Source organism: Protopterus annectens, chromosome 4.part0 (genome assembly GCF_019279795.1).
Source record: "Protopterus annectens isolate FY-2018-M chromosome 4.part0, PAN1.0, whole genome shotgun sequence".
Lineage (NCBI taxonomy): Eukaryota > Metazoa > Chordata > Ceratodontiformes > Protopteridae > Protopterus > Protopterus annectens.
In genome coordinates, this window is record NC_056733.1 from 1,227,538,028 (window position 1) to 1,227,562,494 (window position 24,467).

Consider the following 24,467-nt stretch of genomic DNA (forward strand, 5'->3'; position numbering starts at 1 on the left):
GTGTGAGCAATAAACTCTTTTGGATGTCCAGGATATCGCCTTGTGTTATCACTACCAAATGGCCTACAGTCCTCTGTCAAAAGCCTGTGCCTCACACATAGTGCCAGTGTATGGTATCTCATGGGGTCCTAACTAACAACCAAACATAGTCACTAGAACACAAATGCAAGGCCATGTTGACCAATCCCAGTAGCATGCCCCCCCATGTCCTACTGCAAGAACTGTGGACCAATCCATAAATACTGTTGGGATGAAGGGACAACTATAGGGATACTTCTCAGATATTGCTCACATAATGTTAGGATGTGGATAGAATAACAGAGGGGGGTGTAGAAGCATGGATGTCATGGGGTGTGTGAAGTCTGAAACTCTGATGTGTGCCCTGCCTGCAAACACAGGAATGGGTGACTATAAACCTGCTCGTAAAACACAATGTGAATGGGAATTGACCAGCTATATGAGCCTTGCCTCTGGGTAATCTGAGTGAATCTGTACAGCTGAGAAGAATGGCCACAGCAGAATATGGCCGCTCTGTTAAGTCGATATATGTACAAGAAAGGGATCCTCAGCCACCATACTACCAAGGTGCTGGACCATTTACATAGACCCATCAGCAAGTGTCTGTAGCTACCTCTCCAGAATGGCAAGACTGTGCAAGAATGTGTAGGCTGAGGACCACAATACTGGACTCAGCCGCATTCATCTTATATGTCCCGGTAAATAACTGTGAGCAATTTATCTCATCTGTCAGTAGTTGATGGCATAATACATTACAGTGTAAAACAGTACATATGTCTGAATATCTCTACTAACAACAACCATATAACAGAAACAGCACAGACAGCAATAGTTACAGTATCCCCCTATCTTTCATCCATTGTGACTCCATATTGTATCTTTCACCCATTGTGACTCCATATTGTCTACCTATCTACAGATATCCTGCAGAAACAGGTTGCTAGCTGTAGGTGTAGAACACCAAAGCCCGGACTGGAGTACAACCCTACCTGGAATGGATTCACACACTCAATACAGAAGGTCATACTGGGTATGCTCCTACACTTAGAGAATTGAAGCCCATATCTGATAACACAGTGGACTATACATAACTGTCATCTGCAGAGGTCTGTGCACACACACCAAATTCTGCACCAGTTATGCTTCACACACACATTGGATAGGAATACTCACACATATCTAAGACCAACAGACTAAAATATGTCAAATATACAAACAGAGATGTGGGGAAGAGAGAGACAAACAGTGACAGAGAGAGTGCCATTGTGAGGCCTGTCATACCCACTACACATCCAATTGGTCTATATCATATGATGTGCTGATGGCAATCACTGTAGACATTTCTTTTGGTAGCCCTCAGCCCTATAGTGTCTGTAGTGCTTGTGATAACTGTGTAACACAATAGTACAAATAGGTAGTTATGTATCATTTGTAAACTCAGTCTTGTCAAATGTGAAGTTGTGTGCGACTGAATGTGTGTGTATGTGTTTCCAGCAGAATGATTTATGGCCCATTCACACACACTGCACTTCCCATTGCCCATGTTAGAACCCCTGCTGATGTCAGACACCTTGAAATAACCCCTTGGGCAAATCTCAGCTGTATAAGCTGTGTAGTGCTAGTGATAACTATGAAATATTGTAGTGGAATAAACTAGTTAGATAGGAGCTCTAATCCTTGAGATGGCAACTGTCTGTTTGTGTGTGTTTGCAGAAGAATGATTTTGAGGCCATTCACACTTACTACACCTCCCATTGCCCTGCTTTAGCACTCCTATGGATGTCAGTCACCTTGAAATAACCCATTGGCAAAATCTTAGTCCATAAACTCTGTAGTGTGTATGGTAACTGCATAATACCATAGTGTAACAAGCTAGTTAGATAGGAGTTCTAATTCTGGTCCTGGCAACTGTGAAAATGTGTGTGTCTTTGATGACACCTGATTTTGTGGACATTAACACTTACTACACTTCCCATATCTCTCCTTTAGCCCTGCTGCTGATGTCACTCACCTTCAAAGATACATTTGGACAACTTTCCCACGTAAAAGCACTGTGGCACATTTGATCACTGCATAATACCTTTGTATAGCAAACTAGTTAGGTAGGACTTCTAATCCTGGTCCTGGCAACTGTAAAAATGTGTGTGACTTTTTGATGACACCTGATTTTGTGGACATTTACACTTACTACACTTCCCATACCCCTCTTTTAGCCCTGCTGCTGATGTCACTCACTTTCAAAGATACCTTTGGACAACTCTTCAAAACCTAAGCTCTGTGGCAAGTGTGATAACTGTGTAATACCATAGTGTAGCAAGCTAGTTAGGCAGGAATTCTAATCCTGGTCCTGGCACCTGTGAAAATGTGTGTGTCTTTGATGACACCTGATTTTGTGGATATTAACACTTACTACACTTACCTTATCCCTCCTTTAGTCCTGCTGCTGATGCCACTCACCTGCAAAGATACCTTTGGACAGCTCTTTTGCATATAAGCTCCATGGTCTGTGTGATAAATGCGTAACAGTGTAGTAACACTACATAGGTTGGTAGGGGTTTGAAACTCAATACTGGCAAGTTTGTCTGTGTGTGTGTGTGTGTGTGTGTGTGTGTGTGTGTGTGTGTGTGTGTGTGTGTGTGTGTGTGTGTGTGTGTGTGTGTGTGTGTGTGTGTGTGTGTGTGTGTGTGTGTGTGTGTGTGTGTGTGTGTGTGTGTAATAACAGGATCCATTGCCGGCTGGGTTTTGTTACATTTCCATGCTGAGGACCCATATGTCCCAATGTGACATTACAAGGCCAACAGTTGTCAAACACTGTAGAGGTTTTTGTAGACAATCCACAGCCATAAACGTATATACAGGCAACCATTATAATACCCAGAGACCTCTCTCCACCCACGGATCATACACAAACATGCTTGGCTCTTTCTCTCTTCCTTTCTTTCTTTCTCTCTGTCTCTCTATCTCTCTGTTTATCTGTTTGTCTCTCTCCCCCTCTCTCTGTTAGATGTGGAAAAATGCAACTGTTTTGCATAGGCAGCAGCTTGACTTTGGTAGGTAATGCTCATGATCAGCTGGTGGCCTGTGCATGAGTTGGAGTCCCCCACTTGCTAATTGCATGTAGAAAAGCTGTGGTATCATTCCTATAGCCAGTTGCATGGAAACACATTCCTATAACTAAGCACTGCGAGTGGATGTTGGCCCTTTTACTTCACTGTGAGCAGGACTTCATGTGGGTGTCTGACAAACAGAATCACAGAGGATAGTTGGTAATACAGCTTACAACAAACACTGTGGAGACAGGCCAACAAACTGGAGGGGGATGTTCCAGACATGGGGACAGAATGTAAGTACTGCTGTTCTACATTTGAAGTAATGTTGGTTTAACAGAGTTTGTGTGGATATGTCTGTTCTGCATGATTTAAAGTCTGGCATGACAGTGTTATGTGTTTGAGAAAACTCACACCTGTAGGGCTATCTGCAGACTAGCCAGAGTTTGGAGTCTCAGATTTGGTGTGTTACTCACACATTTTCTGTCCTTAAAAATGCAGTAACATACTCTGATGTTTATAGTCAGTAAATGCTAACATCCATGTGTGTTACTGACTTCATATCCCTCAGAAGGGATATGTCACAGCAAACCCTGTTACACCAGCAATGTTCTCAGTTTATAACTGCAATATGTCAATATTGGCCCTGTGTTTGTGCCTCTGTACCCAAAGTCTGTCACCCTTTGCTCATATGTCATTCAGTGAGAGGTGGATATTTACAGTATATCATTATTTACTGACATAATTCCTGATATCATCCCAGTGATATATCAGACTGACAGACATGAAATGTATAGCAGGCCTAATATTTGAGGACAAAACCTGGACATTCTGTTGTCTGTACAGTAGTGCGGTCTGTGTACTTATGGCGATTGTTGACAGAGTGTCTGTATTATGTAGCAGTGTACTGTCAATATGTTATTTGGCCTGCGTACAGACTGCTGTAGGTGTCAGTGTTCTGGGCCCTGTTCTATCTGACATTGCATGCTGCTCCAGTTTCTGATACCCTGTCAGCCTATATGTTTGTAGGGCTAGACTGAGACATGTCCCATACCACAGTCAGGCATCAGACCACACTGTGAACTGGGCCAGTATATGTAGGGTTAGTGTGTGAGTGGCTTTTGTGCACACAGTCCATATACTGTACTATTACTTAGGATTACCATTATGTGACTGTGACTGTGTTGAGATTGGTTGTGGGTATGCACTTTCATACTGGTGTCTTTTACTCCATGGTGTTACATGCCTGTAGCACCTGCTAAGCTTGCAATTACATGTGTATTCCCCATAGGTAAATTGGGTTAGTGTTGTGGCAGTTTGCCTGTAGTGTAGATAGTGCTTGGTGACATGCCCAGCAGCACAGTGTATTTACCCTAGTGTGATGTTATGTACAGATATTTGTCAGATGTACTGTTGCCTGGCCACCATACATGTTGTGTATCTCTGACAAATCTGTGGGCTGCTGTGAAGATGTATGTCATTAACTAGTGAGAAGTATATGGGCTTGGGACCTCTGCTCCTCCAGTTAATATGTGTTAGGACAGACAGGAGGGTGTGAATGCATGTGTGAGCTTATCTAGTCCAGTATTTCTGATATATCCCCATTTTCATGGCTTAAAACATCCCCTTTGCCAGGCTTGTTCCAGATATCTTGCACTAAGGAGGTCTGTGTATACTTCCTGACTGACCAGAGATTTTCAGAGTGTCCATGTATATTGCTCATATTTCTGCTCTATTCCACAGATTCATTACTGTGATTTGTGTGGTACTTCACTATGATGATTTTATGATACTTCACTATGATGATTTTATGATGTCTGTCAGTAGCTGATGGCATACATGTCAGTTTCAGAAGAGCCTTCCTTCACAACATGTATGTTGACACAACCCCTGTCACTGTAGCAACATTTTACATTTATAACTGCAATATGTACATTACGTTCCCTTGCACTAAGAGGTTGAGAGTTATGGTGCTGAGGTATGCCTCCACTACATGTCATTGGCATTTGTTTTCTATAAATATATATATATATATATATATATATATATATATATATATATATATATATATATATATATATATATATATATATATATATATATATATATCTACATGACACCTTTAATAACTGTAGCAAGGGGTGTGAGTATACTGTATGGGACACCTGAGTATATATGTGTAGTACCACAATCCTTTGTCTGTGCATGTGTTTCATACTTTGGTAGTATCCCAGATTATATGCAGTCACACTTGCATGTATAGTTACGTTACTACTTTTAACAGTGCTTTTCCAAGTAAGAGTAGATTGCAGATTGTAGTACTGGAACCATACACTCCTGCATGCAGAGCTGGACTCTGAGTACTGACTATCGTGTTCTTGGTGTTTGAGCTGTATGTTTTTGTTAGAAAAATATGTATTAGTAATATGCTTAGTGCATTCAAGGTTTAAAAAGGGTTAACACATTTATTCTATTTCACATTGCATAAATCTGCATGAGCTGCAGAAGCATTCCAATCCTGTTATGTTATGAAATATGCGCAGCTATGATCTCTGCTTATGCTTTGGAAATTTACAGGGAAGCATTCAATTTCTGCTAATGTCAGGGAAATAATAATAGATGTTTCACTTCTTCTAATGTCATGAGATTTAAACAAAGAGTTATTGATTTTCTGCTTATGCTATGAGAAAATACACAGCTGCAGAAGGTATTGATAATGAAGACAAAGGCTGTTTGAAAATATGAACCGCAATCAGCATTTACTTGTACCTAAGCTAGAAAAGTACCTTGAAATGTAAAATATGTATTAGAGCTGCACAATTGAAGAATAGAAAGCTTGTAGTGGGCTAAAAATACAGCCCCCAAGGTCAGGTTGTTTTTCTCAAATGTTTTTCATAAATCCAGTCATGTCAGCAGGAAATCCAAGTAACATTTTCTATGTAACACATAATGAGTTTCAAATCTGGACATGTCAGCAGGAAATCTAGGTAACATTTTCTATAGAACAATACAGAAAGCTGTGTCTAACTACGTCAACCATAGAAAAGTAACATTTCATAGAACTGTATAAAAGAAGCATACTGCCTACTAGTAATTAGGCAAAATCCTGTATTTGCATGTTTTTGTCTCCTTGCTGCAAGTAATAAAAGGTGCCATACCTGAACCTTACGTGAATTGGTCTTTGAAGTTTGTTCCTTTGACAGTTTTTATGTATCTCCTACTAGATATTGATCTGATATGTTGATATTAACTGTAGACTACTATCTGTTTAGGACATGTCATTGAGGACTGCTGTCATGTAGTAATGGCATACATATCAGTTTCAGACTTCTATTTGTTAAAACATTCATCCTAATGCATAACCTTTTGGCTATCTACTTTCTGTCTGTCCTCTTTGCAGATGTGCAGATGCCAGGTATTCATCTAGGCTGCTTACAGGCAATCTCTGATTGACTGACACTGACATGTCTTCCCATCTGAGTTATACATGCCACAGCTAGGAATCCCCAGTCTATATGCACCACATGCCATGGATACCTCAAGCAGACTACCATAGTCAACAGAACATGTTTGGGTACAGGTCCCAAACCAGACACTGGCCATGTTATGTAATATGTGTTGCATACATGTCAAGTGGAGCACTTCACTGGCCCTCTTCAAGAGAAAACTAGATGAGTGGATGTTGAATATAACTGTCTCCATCACTCAAGTGCCATCAGTTGATAGATGACCTGCTGACAAATGTCAGGTGCCATGATACCAGTGTATGCACATGCCCTACACTTCTCATCTCACCATGGACAATAGCCTGGTACACACCTAGGAACACCTGCACCTATGCATCTCAGTACCAACAAATGTGTTTGTGTGCATTACTGGTTATAACAGTGTTTGGGTGTTCTACAAATGGGTAGATAGGTGTGGGTTACCCTCTGAGTCCTGGGAAATGTGTATTTGTAGAAGACAGCATTCCGAGGCCACATACTCCAAATACACTAAACCTTGTCATACATTATAAGGGATGGTGATGTTGCTGACATTAGGACAGCCATGACAAAACCTTCAGCCTACTTACCCTGTGGTGGGTGCAATAAATGCATATCCCTGTAGTAGCAATAATTAGATAGACAAGGTTTTTCTATTGCAGTCCTAATCTATGTGTGATTGTGGGTATGTCAGAGCATTATCATGGATTTCAGTGAGTACAATATTCAATGTGGGGTATGTTTTTACACCATGGTACCCTCAGTACATGTCCAAAGGTCCACTGTATGAGGACCACTGTGATCATCAACCATACAGGTAACTGATGACACTCTTCAACCCAGTGATGCATGTGCTGGGGTCCCAAACTCTGTAGCAGTATGGACTCACTGACAAGGTAGTCAGCACTGCTAAACACAGATCTGTCAAATGTGTCTATGACTGTATGTGTTTGTCAATGTGTATATGACAGCATATTATACTATGTATTGTCCATTAACACACAGTACATCCCCTACTACCATACTGAGCATGGCCTGGTGATGTTGTTCACTTTACAGGAAGCTCGAGACACATCTCACCCTACAGGCGCTGTGGTGTATGCAAGTAAGGCAAAACACATTAGTAGCAATAAGTACCTATGTAGGGGTTCTAATCTCAGTGTTTCCAAGTAAGTGTGGGTATATGTGAAGGGATCTACTTCATTTTGTAGAAAATATATTACCAAAGAGATCATCTGTGAGAACTAACTGACAAACGTTAACATTACAAAGCAATCATCTTGTGGAAAATCATTCCATCAAAAATATTAGTGAATGTATAAATGCTCTTTTACACCCTGTACAGCTGTATAGTGATACTGGAGTTGGTATACATAGATGGGTGTGGTTGTTGTGGACACAGCCACCCACATTTGGGGTATTGCTGTGCGCATCCCCCACTTAGTGTGCTGTTATACTGTCCAGTTTATGTTAAGAGGTTAAGTAATTGTTAAGCACACTATGTGTGGTTCTATGCCACCCCACACACTCCAGTGTGGAGGGCTGTGCCCCCCACACCAGCACAACTATGTATACCAACTCCAGGATTGCAGTACATTGGGGAAAAGGGCATATACACTACCAGTATCATTTCCAATGAAATTAAATTTGGTGGACTGATTATTTACTGATGTGATCTTCTGGCAATTTGGTCTTGGTGGAATTACAAATGCCAATATGAGTTCTCTGCACAATGATGTACATCCATGTGAACAATATTCCCTGTGTATAACATCAGCTCAAAAGCCTGTGTGTGTGTTATTGACAAACATTTGCTGTGTGCCACCCAGTACACTTACTATTGTCTGTTGTAGAAGAGCTGCTTACATCAGCCACCATGCACTCACCTGTATATACCCCTCAGACCTATCAGCCATGTGGCACATGCAGTAACTGTTATACAGACTGTCACTTGTGTTCAGCTGTACCCAGGATATGACACAGTCAATATGTTATCACAGTGCCACACCCTTTGTAGGAAGGAACAGCAGACCAACATCCACCTGACACACAGACACCTAGAACACAAACAGAATACATTATGGAGGCCACGTTCAATCATTGTTAATAACTGCAATAGTTCATCATGGCTGGACAACTACATACCCTGACATGTAAGCATGAAACATTCCAGTTGACAAAACTTTAAACAGCATTACATTGCTAAACTGTCGTATATGCACCCTGTGCATCAGAACCATATTAGCATGTCCCTGCATTGATGGTATGGATGACAGGGATGTGGCACAGTTATCATAATATGCACAGGGCATGATGTGGTTATGCCAGAGGCCTAGGCTTAGCCATTAGGTTGACATCATGTGTGAAAGTTAAGGGTTTGTTCATTAAATGGCCCTGTGCAGACGTGGTTTGTGTCGGTATGGAGGTGCCCCAGCTGGGATGGTTAGATTCACACAGTTCTGCCATGTGGCTGCCCTATACAGGTGTATGTTGGACAGCTGTGTACTGTACATGGCAGATTGTACAGTTCACTGTGTCCGGCCACGGACACAGGAACTGCACCTAACAGGAGCTGCATGGGCACCATCAGGCAGAAGCCAAGTTATGGTATACTCCGCTAATGGTGACATTTGTCTGCTGGATCTGAATCCCTGTTTGGACCAGCCAGAACCACATGCACATAGCCTGCTGCACTGTGGTGTGGACAGCACCACTCATGTAGTGATGCTGCTTTTACTGCCAAAACGGGAGCAGGAGTGAGATGTCACACATCCATGTAGACCTCCACCTGCTGCTGTTGCTGATCTACGTCCACATGGCTGATGCCCTACTCCCACCACATGGTCTACCACAGACACCTCACGGTTGAGGATTCCCACCATCTCACCCAACTGTCTATCCATGACCCCTGCAAAATAACGGTGGACATCTGCATGGTCATGGATGTAATCATGTACAGTCAAGAGGTCAGTGTATAGAGAATGCTGTTATAGGCCCTTGTAAAATATTTTAGGGGGGAAGGGTATTAAATGTTTATAACCTAGGCTGTTAGAACATGTGAGGGATGTTATTAATAAGACATATTAAAGTATATGACTGTACATTTTCATACATTTCAACATGGGGACAGTGGTGGGTAAGAACTTACTGTGTTGCACACAGTTCTGTCAGTGTGATAGTACATTTTGAAGTGTAGCATTGTTAAGTATAGGATCCATTTACATTGTAACATATGATTACTGAGTGTAATTGGAGGATGTTGAACTAAATCTGTAATTAAGTGTTGACTGCTTCTTGTTTTCAAGGCAAGTGTGTTTTTTACTGTTGTACTACTCAAAGGCTTTGGTCAAGACAGCAGAGTATCCTTTGTTTTGCAGATTAGTTTGGGTTACTGCATGTCCCTCTTTGCGAGGGACATACCCTCTTTGTGCAGTTGTGTTGTGCTGATGACAATTGACATATGGCAAATGTAATCAGATGTTAGGACCAAGAATGTATCATATGTTTAATCTGATAGCTGCATAAATCAGTTATTTTGTATTTCAAACAATTAATTGATGAGGGATCTCAACCTTTAGTTAAGGCTGATAAGGGAGGTTTTGCAGTCTTGGGACCTTCACCTTATTCCACATCAATGTTTTATATATATATATATATATATATATATATATATATATATATATATATATATATATATATAGGTTCATAGGTTCATAGGTTCATACTAGGCTATCTGCCCGAGGGCATTTACAAGCCTAGCCCATCGTTTTGTGGCTTACGCCACCCCTTTAGTATGGGGAACTATACCCATTATTTTGCTGTGCCTCTGTCGAGCAGTGACACTGAGGTAATCCCTGGGGTATATCTGCGATCTCCCATCCATTGGTCAAGATTTCTCTTGAACAAGGCCAGCGAGGTGCTCTGCCTCACATGTACCGGGATTTTGTTCCACAGCATAGGGAGTCTTTGGGTGATGAATCTATCCCTCCAGCACGCCCTATTAATAGCCGTGTCAAGGTTTAAGTCTCCCGCCCTTGTGGCTCTGATGGATCTAGATTTTTGAGGTGAAGCATATTCATCAAATCTGGGTTTGACATGGCCTTGTATGTTAGGCAAAGGTCACCTCTGAGCAAGCGTAAGTGACTGAATAGAGCTGGAGTTCTTTCAGTCGGGCAGCATAGGACAGATTTTGAGACCCTTTATCCTTTTGGTGAGGAACTTTGTGGCCTCTCCAGCTGCTGCAAGTGTCGGGTCAGATACATTCGAATGGGGCATTGTACTCAATCATTGGTCTGATGAGTGATGAGTAAAGGAGACTATGACCTCCCTTGATCTAGATGAGAATCCCTTCATGATAAGGTGGGCAATGTAGAAGGTCTTCCTAACTACTTTAGCTACATGGGTGTCGAATGACAGACTACTATCAACCTGGGTCCCCAGGTCCCTGATAACTTCTTCTGTGCTCAGTGGATTGCCACCTATTTGGTAGCTAGGGGTAACCTTGTTTTTCCGAAGGGTATGACTATGCATTTTTGGCATTTAACTTTAGGCCGTGGCTCTGGCACCAGTTATCCGCTTCTGTGAGACCCTTCTGAAGGATATCTGTGTCAGATGTGTTTTCTACTATGGCGCCCAGTTTGCAGTCATCTGCAAACTTTGTCAGCCATAACCCTCCTGTGTTTGCTTGTACTTCGGAAAAGTAGATGCCAAACAAGAGTGGGCCCAGGACTGAGCCCTGTGGGACACCACTTGTGACAGGCTTTGAGTCTGACATGGCGCCAGCAACTCTGACCCTGTGGGTTCTGTCACTCAGCCAGTTTGCAACCCATCTTGTGATGTATAGGTTGACATTTAAGCTGATGAGTTTTTCAATGATACCCGAGTGGGGTATTGTATCGAAGGCCTTAGCCAGATTGAGGTAGGCTGTATGGACTGCCTTTCCCTCATCAATGGCTTTGGTGACTGTTTCGAAAAAGTCAACCAAGTTTAAAAGGCATGATCTGCCTTTGACAAAGCCAAAATTCCCTATGTCTTTATTTATGAGGTCCATTATGATCCTCTCCATGGCTTTGCAGATAAGGCTTGTCAAGCTAATGGGCCGGTAATTTCCAGGGTCGGTGGAGGCACCGCCTTTGTGAAGTGGTACCACAGTTGCAGTGTGCCACTCCCTGGGTACGTATCCAGAGGTAAGACTATGATTAAACAGCTGTCCTAGCTGTGGGTTTAATTCCTCATTGAGTTCATGGAGCACACAGCCGGGGACACCATCAGGTCCCATGGATGCTGTGTTTTTTGCTTTGGAGAGAGCAGTTCTCACTTGGGCGCTGGAGATGTTTGGGGGGCTGCAATCGTTTGGTATAGATATCTCTCCGGGGGGGGAGAAGTTTGCACTGAACCTGTCAGCCAGTATGTTGGCAATGTCTGTAGGATCAGTAATCTTCACATCATTTTGAACTAGCTCTGAGCATATCTGGGAGTTTCCTCCCAGGTTTCTAACATAGCTAAAGAAGGCCTTATGATTGTCTTTTGAGTCTTTAGCTATTTTTCTCTCGAAATTTGCTTTGGATGATTTTATGAGAGCTCTTAGTTTTTACTTATAGTGATCAAGGGTGTCTTACCTTTTAAGGATTTTGCTCTATCTTGTAGTAGCTTCCTCCTTTTGTTGTAGAGTTTGTTTATGGCTGGGGTCCACCAGACTGACGCTTGCCTTTGGTACAAAGAGTCTTTGTTTTGCTTGGGATTGCCTTATCCATGCAGTCCTGCAGGTGCTGGTAGAAGGCATTTGTAAGTGATTCAGCGCTTGAGTACTGTTTTCCGCCTGGGGCCTTAAAGGAGACCACACTAGTCTTTAGAAGTGTGAAGTCGGCTTTTGAGAAGTTCTTTACTGTGGTCTTTTATTTCAGGTGGGGTGGGATGAGGACCTCCAGCGAGATTAGTTTGTGGTCTGATCTCACCAGTGAGGGTACACCTCCGGTGTTGAACATTGTGCTCCCATGTTCGTGATGATGAGATCAAGTATGTTATCTCCTCTTGTGGGGATGGTGACTAGTTGTTCCATGGCATTTGAGTTTATGAATTCCAGGAACTTTTGGGCTAGGGTGTTTGGGCTTGAGTAGTGATCCCAGTCTATATTAGGGTAATTGAAGTCACCTAGTATGATGGTGTTTGGTGATACATTTATCCCCTCTAGTGTTTTCAGGAAGGCCATGTGAGGTTCCTGAGTTTGTGAGGGTGGCCTGTAACATGCTACAATTTGCAGAGCAGTCTTGCCTATGGTTAATTGCACCTGGATGGTCTCCGATGCATCGTGCGTTGCCACCAGTCTTGAGGTGTGGGTGTCCTTGATGAATATGGATACCCCCTCCCTTTCTTGGTATTGTCCGGATTTTGGGGCCGGAACGCATGATATGAGGTAAAACCTGATAGCTGGGGTGCTCTCAGGAGCCTTGAACCAGGTTTCTGTCACAGCACAGACATCGATGTTCTCCATACTGAGAAGGGCCTCGAGTGCGTGCATTTTGAGATTTAGACTTCTGGCATTGAGCAGCATTACCCTTAGTTTTTTCCTTTTTGTGTTCTAGGGTGGTAGGTTTAGAATTTGAGCCTTGCCTAAAAAGGCACTATGGGGTGGCAAGAGCCTTTGCCAATATCCGGAATCCCAGGGGTGACAGGTGCAAGCCGTCCCTTGCAAAGCAGCGTGGCTTGTCCAGCATGTCATCCCAGGCAGACAGACACTGGATCCCCTTTGAATGACACCAGTGTTTAAGCCAATTGTTAAAGCTGATCATCTTATCTCCGTATTGTGGCATCATTCTTGGTGAAGGTAGGATACTGCTCAAGGTCAGGGTCATACCTGCCTGGGCTACATAATCAGAGAGCTCCTCAATGTCTCTTTTCATGTAGTCCAAGGAGGTATGTCTCAGGTCGTTTACACCAGCGTGGACAATGACTGAGTCATATTTGTACCTGCTGTTGAGAGACCTGAGTGCTTGCGTTATGTGGCGGATTCTAGCGCCCGACAGGCAGCTTACTGTGACCTTCTCCTTACTCAGTCTGGTGGCGGACGTCAGTGTGTCTGACTATGGAGTCACCAATGACTAGTGTGTCTGGCATTGTGTTTGGCCTTAAGGGCTGTGACTGTTTGACACTCTGACTGTGAGGTCTATGTGTTGCAAGTGTTGTGTTCTGAGGTGGTGGTTGTTTGGGTGTCTGCTTTGGTGGCCTCTGCTGTTTTGGTAGATTTTGATCAGAGCCTCCGAGTATGTCTTTGTGTGTTTATGTGTATGATTTGAGGTTGCAATGGTACTATGTGAGACTGGGTCTATAGTGTGTGTGGTAACCTTCTCCTCCTGACTGGTCTTGCCAGTCCTATGTTGAGAGAGCTCAGCCTCCAGTTTGGCCGTATAGTTGCATCTCTCGCATGTATTTGTGTTTTGTGGGAGGAGGAGAGGGTTGTCTGTGTACATGAGGCAATTGTAACATTGCCTCAATATTCCCAGGTTCACCAGCTGAGCAGGAGAGGACACTAGCAACTGATCCCTCGACATGCTAGAAGGAATAGACAAAAAAACTTTAAAAAAGATTCCAGGGGACGTGGGTGACCGAGAAATGGGGTGGTTGCCTTTTTGGGGTACTATCTATGACAAGAGTGCCGTATCAAGGTAATAAGTACTGTAGGAGCAAGTGCTACGTTTAACAGATAGAGAATAGTCTACTTGGAGTCAAGTAGAGATGATCTTTTTAATTATAGGATACGCTGATTAGATCAGTAGTATAGTTCGAGGAAGGTAGTTTTAAGGGAAAATTTGAAGAGTGGACTTTAGGTAGCCCGAATAGTTTAAACCTGCTTAACCGCTGCTGCCCTAGTGTGCAACGGTAGCAACTCCGCAACTCCGCGCTAAATCGGGCTAAATCGCGCTAATGCGCACTAAAGCGTGCTTTATAGCAGGGGGCTGGAAAAGACAGGAAATGACCCAAAATGGCCAATAAACTACAAGTTACTGCCTTAAACCACTCCTCTGAGGACAAATGAAGGAGTTATGGAAATGACCCCTAGTGGCCAATAAAACTACAGTTTCAAGTCAGTAACCACCTCCACGGGGGGCAGGGAAGCTGCTCAATGTTAGTCACTGCCACTGATGAACACAGAGACCCTCCTTCAGCCCAAGCAAAAATGGCCTCACAGAAACTTTCAAACAGTTCAGGAACAGCAAGCCTGTAACTGAACTTTTAACTCTCAGAAAAGTGGGAAAAAGCAAGATTTTTTTTTTTTTGTTTTTTACAGAGATAGCAGAGGTTCACAAGTAATATCAAGTTATAACAGTGCAGTAAATGACCCCACACAAGAGTGCTAGGTCAAGGACAGAAAATATGCAAGTTTTAAGAAAAACGATTTAAAATTAAGTGCAAACAGGAAATTCAGCAAACAGCTTTTGGTTGTGCTCTAAATACAGCTACTAATACAGAAATCAAGTTTAACAAGCCAGAAAATGCTCAAGCTAGGCAGCTATGCAGAAAAACTTAGCAAATAAACAGAGAAAAATACTTAAAATCTCAAAGTGGCTCCTTCTTCTCTCAGCGTTTTTTCCTCTTGGAGGGTGCTTCACCAACAACCAACAAGCCTGAAAAGACGCTCAAACCACGAGGCAACTAGGTTTTAAGAGAGGAAGATGAAGGAGTTATGGAAATGACCCCGTGGCCAATAAAACTACAGTTTCAAGTCAGTAACCACCTCTACGGGGCAGGGAAGCTGCTCAATGTTAGTCACTGCCACTGATGAACACAGAGACCCTCCTTCAGCCCAAGCAAAAATGGCCTCACAGAAACTTTCAAACAGTTCAGGAACAGCAAGCCTGTAACTGAACTTTTTAACTCTCAGAAAAGTGGGAAAAAGCAAGATTTTTTTGTTTTTGTTTTTACAGAGATAGCAGAGGTTCACAAGTAATATCAAGTTATAACAGTGCAGTAAATGACCCCACACAAGAGTGCTAGGTCAAGGACAGAAAATATGCAAGTTTTAAGAAAAAAATTATTTAAAATTAAGTGCAAACAGGAAATTCAGCAAACAGCTTTTGGTTGTGCTCTAAATACAGCTACTAATACAGAAATCAAGTTTAACAAGCCAGAAAATGCTCAAACTAGGCAGCTATGCAGAAAAACTTAGCAAATAAACAGAGAAAAAATACTTAAAATCTCAAAAGTGGCTCCCTTCTTCTCTCAGCGTTTTTTCCTCTTGGAGGGTGCTTCACCAACAGCCAACAAGCCTGAAAAGATGCTCAAACCACGAGGCAACTAGGTTTTAAGAGAGGAAGATGAAGGAGTTATGGAAATGACCCCTAGTGGCCAATAAAACTACAGTTTCAAGTCAGTAACCACCTCCACGGGGCAGGAAGCTGCTCAATGTTAGTCACTGCCACTGATGAACACAGAGACCCTCCTTCAGCCCAAGCAAAAATGGCCTCACAGAAACTTTCAAACAGTTCAGGAACAGCAAGCCTGTAACTGAACTTTTTTAACTCTCAGAAAAGTGGGAAAAAAGCACGATTTTTTTTTGTTTTTGTTTTTTACAGAGATAGCAGAGGTTCACAAGTAATATCAAGTTATAACAGTGCAGTAAATGACCCCACACAAGAGTGCTAGGTCAAGGACAGAAAATATGCAAGTTTTAAGAAAAAAACGATTTAAAATTAAGTGCAAACAGGAAATTCAGCAAACAGCTTTTGGTTGTGCTCTAAATACAGCTACTAATACAGAAATCAAGTTTAACAAGCCAGAAAATGCTCAAGCTAGGCAGCTATGCAGAAAAACTTAGCAAATAAACAGAGAAAAAATACTTAAAATCTCAAAAGTGGCTCCCTTCTTCTCTCAGCGTTTTTTCCTCTTGGAGGGTGCTTCACCAACAGCCAACAAACCTGTCTATTTCTTCTACAGCAACAGCTGTGCATATATACTGAATTTGGAGTTAAATTTGGACACTCAACATTACACAGCTATATTTTAGTATGTTAACCCTGTGCGTCAGACCCATATTTGCATGTCCCTGCATTGATGGCTTGGATGAAAGGAATCTGGGACAGGTTTCATCATATGCACATAGGTTTGTTTATTTATATATATGTTTGTTTATATATATGTGTATGTATATACACACACAGACATTTTCCCTACTGTTGAATGACTGTGCTGCATGATATATTTGAATAAACATCACACATATGCACCGCTCAGGTGGTTTAGTGGTACTTTTCTGTGGTTATGGTGCCCAGTCTCCTGGGTTCAAGACTTGTTAGGGATTATTATGTTGTTGCTGGGCAGAATATGGGCTGTTGGATACAGACCAATTAAGGCAGGTGTGTGTGGGTTTGTATGGTGGTAAGCAATGCTAACTTCCGGTTAAATATGCTTACAGATAATTAGCTCTAAAAGTGCTTAATCTGTGTAGGCATCGCTTAACACTGCAAACAGGCTTAGTCCCACTTACAAATGCTTAAAACTGCTTTAATCACCCTGTCACCATCAACCACTGTGTTGGCCAGCAAAATAATAATCAGCCCTACCTAGACTTGAACCCAGGACCATGTACACCATAGTCGGAACAATGTACCACTACTCCATTTGAGCTGTAAAAATGTCTCTTTTGTAAAATATATCATTGAAGACAGGTGTAGAATACTGTGGAACTAGTCATGTTAATATACAAATATGGATTTGTATGCTGATAGATACAAATGAAAAGTGTATACATCAGCTATATGTAGCTGTGCTTACAAACTGGGAAATATAGAATATGTACTATATATATATATATATATATATATATATATATATATATATTAAAATACACACACACACACACACACACATAATATATATATATATATATACACATATATTATATATATATATATATATATATATACATATATATATATATATATATATATATATATATATATATATATATTTTATATATATATATCTATATATATATATATATATATATATATATATATATATATATATATATATGCACATAACATGTACTGGAGTCATACCCAGAAGCATACCTCCCCACCCCTAAGGGCAACAGATCTGGACAAAGGCTGTAAATGGGGGGCGCAATGGACCAACACTAGGGAAACAATGAATGTCCTGCAGGTATATATGTAGAATTTCTTTAAAAGAAAAGAAAAAAGTGGTGATAATAAAGAGGTGAAAAGGGGGGGGGGGCACAAAGACAGTAAAACAATATGAAAGATAGCTACAGATGTGCAGGATGGATGTGGGGATGGTCCATAGCTGTCTATTTCTTCTACAGCAACAGCTGTGCATATATACTGAATTTGGAGTTAAATTTGGACACTCAACATTACACAGCTATATTTTAGTATGTTAACCCTGTGCGTCAGACCCATATTTGCATGTCCCTGCATTGATGGCTTGGATGAAAGGAATCTGGGACAGGTTTCATCATATGCACAGGGTGTTGTGCGTGTTTGCCAGAGGCCTAGGCTGTGCCATTAGGTTGACATTATGGGTGTGTGTTTAGGGTGTGGGAATGATATGGCCTATGTATTTTTGGTGCATGTGTGTGGAGGTGACCTCTTTCCTGATTGTGATATTTGTGTGTGTGTGTGTGTGTGTGTGTGTGTGTGTGTGTGTGTGTGTGTGTGTGTGTGTGTGTATGTGTGTGTGTGTGTATGTGTGTGTCTGCCTGCACACAGTCACAACATGTGGCTGCCCTACACTGATGTTTTGTGGACAGCTGTGAGCCATATATGGAAGGGTGTGCAGTTCCCCCTCTCCAGCCATGGACACAGGAACTGGACCAACCACTGGTCTGACTGGCACCACCAGGCAGAAGGCTGGAGGCAGTACTACTCCCCAATGGTGGTTGATGTCTGATGGAACTGCGATCCTGTTGTGACCAGCCAGGACCATGTACCCATGGCCTGCTACTTTGTAGCATAGACAGCACACCACCCTCAGTACTGCCAGTGTCACTGCCACTATGGGAACATGATGGTGCATAGCCACATGGACCCCTGCTGATTGTGGTGCTGAGCTACATCCATGGGGCTGCTGCCTCTCCCCTGCCAAACATTCAAGCACAGATATTCCATGGCTGATGAGTGCCTCGATCTCACCCAACCATCTATCCATGATCTCACTGCCCTCACGCCTTGCTGCAACAAGGTCCTGGAGACAGCCATGAGAACCAGGGAGATGGTCTGCCACAAGCCTGTGCAGGTGTCTGCTGTTATGTTCATTACATGCCTGCATCCATTACAGCCCAAAACATGCCACTGCTAACTGCCACATTGGCACTTGCTAAATATGCTGGACAGGCATCAATCCTCTTTTGATGACCCCTGCCCATCTGCCTGTGTGTGACCTCGCCAGCAGTCTGGCTATGGCTAATGACTGGCTTCTCATTTTCCAAAGTCTTCACACTTGCATGACCTGTGCCTGCACCCAGCTGTTCCTTCACCTGTGACCAGTGGTGATGGGGAATGTGTGGCCATTGTGACTGTTTGCAGGGATGAGGTTAACAAAGGTCCACACATATGTATCTAGCTTCTTGGACTGTTACCACTCCACATACATGTTCCCCTAACAGAGCTGTATGTTTCACATTTGCATGGTACAGATTATAGGCCACAATGTAGGTTGCATGGCTTTTGTCTTGTGTATTGTGCTCACATTTTCATATCTCACAAATACCTGGCATTGTGACATGTGTGTGCACCTTTTATATGCACTGTGACACAGTAATATATACAACATTTCCCTACTATTGGCACTCTGTCCCCACATTTTGGCAATCATTATCCAGAAGTCTTGCAATAACAGGTTTGTGAGTTATGATACTGATATGTGACATCTCATGTAAATAGCCCCTGTGATATCACGCAGTGAACCTCACCACAGCTGATCTTGCGAGATACATGCAATTTGCTGACTATAACAGTTCAGTGCATGGCCACATGCATGACCTTAAAATGCCTTGGGTACTGGTAAGCCACAGCAGGAGGATGTCATACGTAACGGTCTCAGGATGCTGTGTCTCGTGTTGATAGGAGGTACCTAGATAATGTGAGGTAGAGGCATTGTCAGCAGCTTCACAATAGCCATTGGTCCATGTGCAGTGCTACATGTCTGCACAGGTAAAGTATACACTATGATATTACATTATTTGCTATTCTTCACCTGAAATGGGCACATGTGTGCATTACTAATCCTCACCCAGTACTCTATTTTGGAATGACATATGCATCTAAAAAACTGTTAGTACATAATTGGAATGTAACCTCAGTACACTGATGTGGACTTTTGCCTTACCTGGATGCTCCTCGCCGGTTTCCTGGGTGGCACACAGCTCCATGACAGTGGTTAATGAGACATGGCAGTGGTATTTTTAACTGGATTGTTTACTGCAATCTTGGAAAGTGAGAGGATGTGTGAGATGTTGGTGAATATGTATGGGTACTGCTAATCTGAGCAAGGATGGTCTGCAGAGGTGTAGTAACAAGTGAGGGATACTATTGGTTGGTCACAGGATGAGGTAATGGTAAAGGGAGGTGGCAGCTAGCCTGAGAACATGTTGATGACTGATGATCTGAAGTATGGTTTCATGCCAGGTAAGAGCAGTACAGATGCAAACTCCTTATACTGTATGCACTTTCACAATGGTGTCTGTTTCTCAGTGTTGTTACATCTATGGAGTGCCTGGTATATTTGCAATTACATGTGTATTCCTCCATAGCCAAATTGCTTTTTTGTTGTGTCAGTCTGCCTGTAGTTTGGATATTGCTTGGTGACACGGGTAGCTGCTCAGTGTATTTTATCTAATTTGATGCTATGTCCAGATATTTGGCAGATATAAGTGTTGCCTGGCCACTATAAGCATTATGTATTTCTGACACATCAGTGGGAGGATGTGAAGATTTTGTGACTAACTACTGGGAGGTCAGTGGGCATTGGACTTGTGCTATTCCATTGAACAGATGTTGAAGCAGACAGGAGATTGTTACTGCATCATACGTGTCAGCTCAACTACACCAGTATTTCCATAATGTCCACATTTTCATGCCTCCCCCCCTTTGTCAGGCTTGGTTATGCTTTCTTACACAAAGCAGTTCTGAGCATACCTGTCAACCAGCCAGATTGTTCTAGACTGTCCACATTTATTGCCCCTATTTGTGGTCTGTTGCACAGTATCATTTTATTCCTTCCTGTGGTAAATCACTGGGATCATGTGGGGATTTCTGTCAGTATATTATGACATACATTACAGTTTCAAAAGTGACATCCTTCTGAACATGTATGCTGACACACACCCTGTTCCTGTAGCAACAGTCTATATTTATACCTGCAAGACGTACATTGTGCCCTAGTCTTGGTCCATTGCCTGACCCCCCCCCATTTGCAGCCTTTGTCCACATTTGTTGCACTTAGGGGTGGAGAGGGATGTTTCTGGGTATGACTCCAGTACATGTTATGCACAAAGATATATATATATATATATATATATATATATATATATATATATATATATATATATATATTTATATATATATATATATTTATATATAGTGTGTGTGTGTGTGTGTGTATGTGTGTGTGTATATATATATATATATATATATATATATATATATATATATGTGTGTGTGTGTGTGTGTGTGTGTGTGTATGTATGTATGTATGTATATATAGACAGATATATATATATATATATGGATAGATAGATATATATATGTAAGTACACACACACATATATATATATATATATATATATATATATATATATAGATATATATATGTAAGTATATATAGATAGATAGATAGATATATATACGTATATCTGGCTATCTGGCTTCGGGTGATGGTATGCTGCCCGCACCCGCTCCCGGGGGGAAGGGATGAACCCCATACCCTGAGGTGATTCCACGCAAAGGGTGTGCAGGACCATCCTACAAGGAGGTCCCTGGTTGGGACCCGGTGCCACAGCCAGATGAGGTGGGACAGGTGGGTCTGCTGGGACCAGCTTTCCCAAACGTGCTATGGTGTTGCAGTTTTAGAACATATGTGGGTTAGCAATAGTCAGTACAATCCAGGATTAGTTATAACAGCATGCATAGATATTCCCATTAACCCAAAACACCAGATTTGGAACTGTTGCATAGTAAACAGAACACATGAATATATGGAACCACAGTGGCCATTACAATGGCATGCAGGTTACATTGATAGCAACAGGCCTCCAATGATAGTATTTCAACATGGAATGTTAATAGAGACAAATTTCTATATTTGTTGAACAATAGGACATATGTGCCAACAGGTTTGGTGTAAAACATACCCATTGATTTGTGTGCTTAGATTATTGTTGCAGATATAGTGGGGGGGGGTGAAATGCCAATTAACAACTTGTATAGCCTTGCAGTACTCACAACTTTAATGATCATTGCTCTAATCATTTCTCTACAGGTATTATTACAATACCCTATGGACTTGGTTTGGCAAGTGGTATGTTTGTACACAGTGTATAATTCAACCATCTTATAGCTACTTTCTAATTTTCTTACCTGGAAGACCTGTTGGGGCAATGATTGTTAACACTACTTGACTGTTTCTACACATATTCCAAAAAATCCTAGTTAAAATTATGCATACAGCTTACTACCTCACTTGAGATTTGAACCATGGCTGTGTCTGCTAAAAATACCAGAATCTGTGTTTCATCAGAGTGAGCTGTTTAGAAACTGCTATATCTTCCTTCAGTGTTTTCTGCCTAAGTTTCTCTTGGTTGTACAATCTGACCTTGTAATTACAACATTCTTATACAGTCATTCTAGACATATTTTGTATGTAGCACAGTGTGAGAAACAATGGTTAACACATTACTATTCAAATATCAGATCCTGGTGAATGCAACATGTTAGTCCATACAATACTAGAGTAAACACAACCAGTCCAGGATTTAGAATGTTATTGCTAGGCAGTTACACTTTTATTTAAATATGACATATATAGGACTATTACTGTCATGTTGTCTGGTTTATTCAGTACAAACCATACACGTTTTTTATACTGCCAGGTGACATTTTACTCCTTTATATTTATTTGGTATGACTATTACAAGCAGGATTGTTACTCACCAGCCTTGCGGCACAGCCTTTGCAAGCTGCTGGCATGGACTTCCTGGTTCACAGCCCACTCAGCTAGAGCTGTAATAAAAATAGAGAAACATTTATGCATACCTATCCATCACATACACAGGCTGGACTTTGGTAAACAGTTATTGCTATGAATACTTACACACTGCTGGGACATCTCCCCTCTCTCTTGCTTCTTGGACCCACTCTTCCAAGAGCTCTCTCTTCCTCTGTTTCAAGTAGACATAGTGGTGCCAGACTTGCTCACCAGTCCGAGGGATACCAGTGGCACTGGTGAGATCATGGGCGAGACTTTCCCAGGCTTCCAATTTATATTGGGAGCCCTGGTACTGGTCCTGTAGCAGTCTCACTTCATGGATTTTTTACCAGGAGTCCTACCATGAACTTGGACTCCTGTATGCTTCAGCACTGCACCCGAAAGCGCATGCCCTCTCCAATACCTGCCATACTGCCTACAGTGGAGAGCTACAACCAGTTATCAGCTGTATTCCCTTCTGCGGGGTTTAAATACAGCCAATTTCCCACCCTTTGTCATGATTCGTTGGTTTTGAAAATGCTGACCTAAGCTAAGCTACAGGCAAACCTGCTTAGCTTAGGTTGGCAGTGCTTAAATGGGCAGGTTCAGCATTGCTTACCAATGGGCAAATCCACTTAGCTGGGCCATTCATTGCTTAGTATTCATATGTACACAATGCTTACACCCGGTCAGCATAGCTGTACAATGTTTGGCATTGCTTATGTTTTATTATATTGGTCTACCACCTGTATAGATTTATTTACCTTCCCTGACATCCCCCGATGTGCTGTATTGATTTATTCTTATGTGACTATACTGTATGGGGCACTTGTGTTTATATGGGAGTTTCACTACTTTATTACACTGGCACCTCACATCTGGGCCTAATACACTACTCTGGCTGAGAAAAATAAGTTACTTACTATATGAATAAATTTGCATTATAATGTTTTTTTTTCTCAAAATTTTTTTTATTAATTATATGAATAGCAAGACAATTAAAAGATTATACATAACAAGAAGGCATAAATGAACATATAACAATTCATCTAGTGATAACAACCTTCATGAGATTTTGAAAAGTTATTTAGAAATAAAACATACACCATATGTACACTATATACAAGTTAGGCAACCTGAGAGAAAAAAAAATATATATTTAACATTAACTATTTAATATGTTTAGAACCTTTTCTAACACAACCTTTCTAATAGCTTTTTTTTTGGACTTCCACCTAAGTATCTTTGAGCATCAATAAATTTAAAAGCCATTTTCTGGAAAGTAACCCATTTTAATTTAGAACGATCAATCCAATTTTGTATTATATAAAGTTTTAGTAATGAGCAAATAAAATGATAACATGAATATCAACTTTTGAAAGATGAATCAATGGAATATGTAGAATAGCAAATTCCCACGTCAACGTGGATTTTGATATCCCATTTTCTGCAGTCTGACTTTCAAAGATGTCCACAATCTGTGAGAAAAATGACAATACCATAGAATATGAAGGAGGTCTGCTTGGGGATGAGAACAGCATGAACACGAAGGGGACTTATTTGGGTTAAATTTGTTTAATTTGATTGGGGTAAAGTAGGCATCATTATTAATCATTAATTGTGTGTATGATAATTTTTTAAAAGGGATAAATTCCTTAGTGTGTCTAATAGCCAGGACTTTCTGAGATTCTGACAATTGGGAATTATAATTCAACCAAAC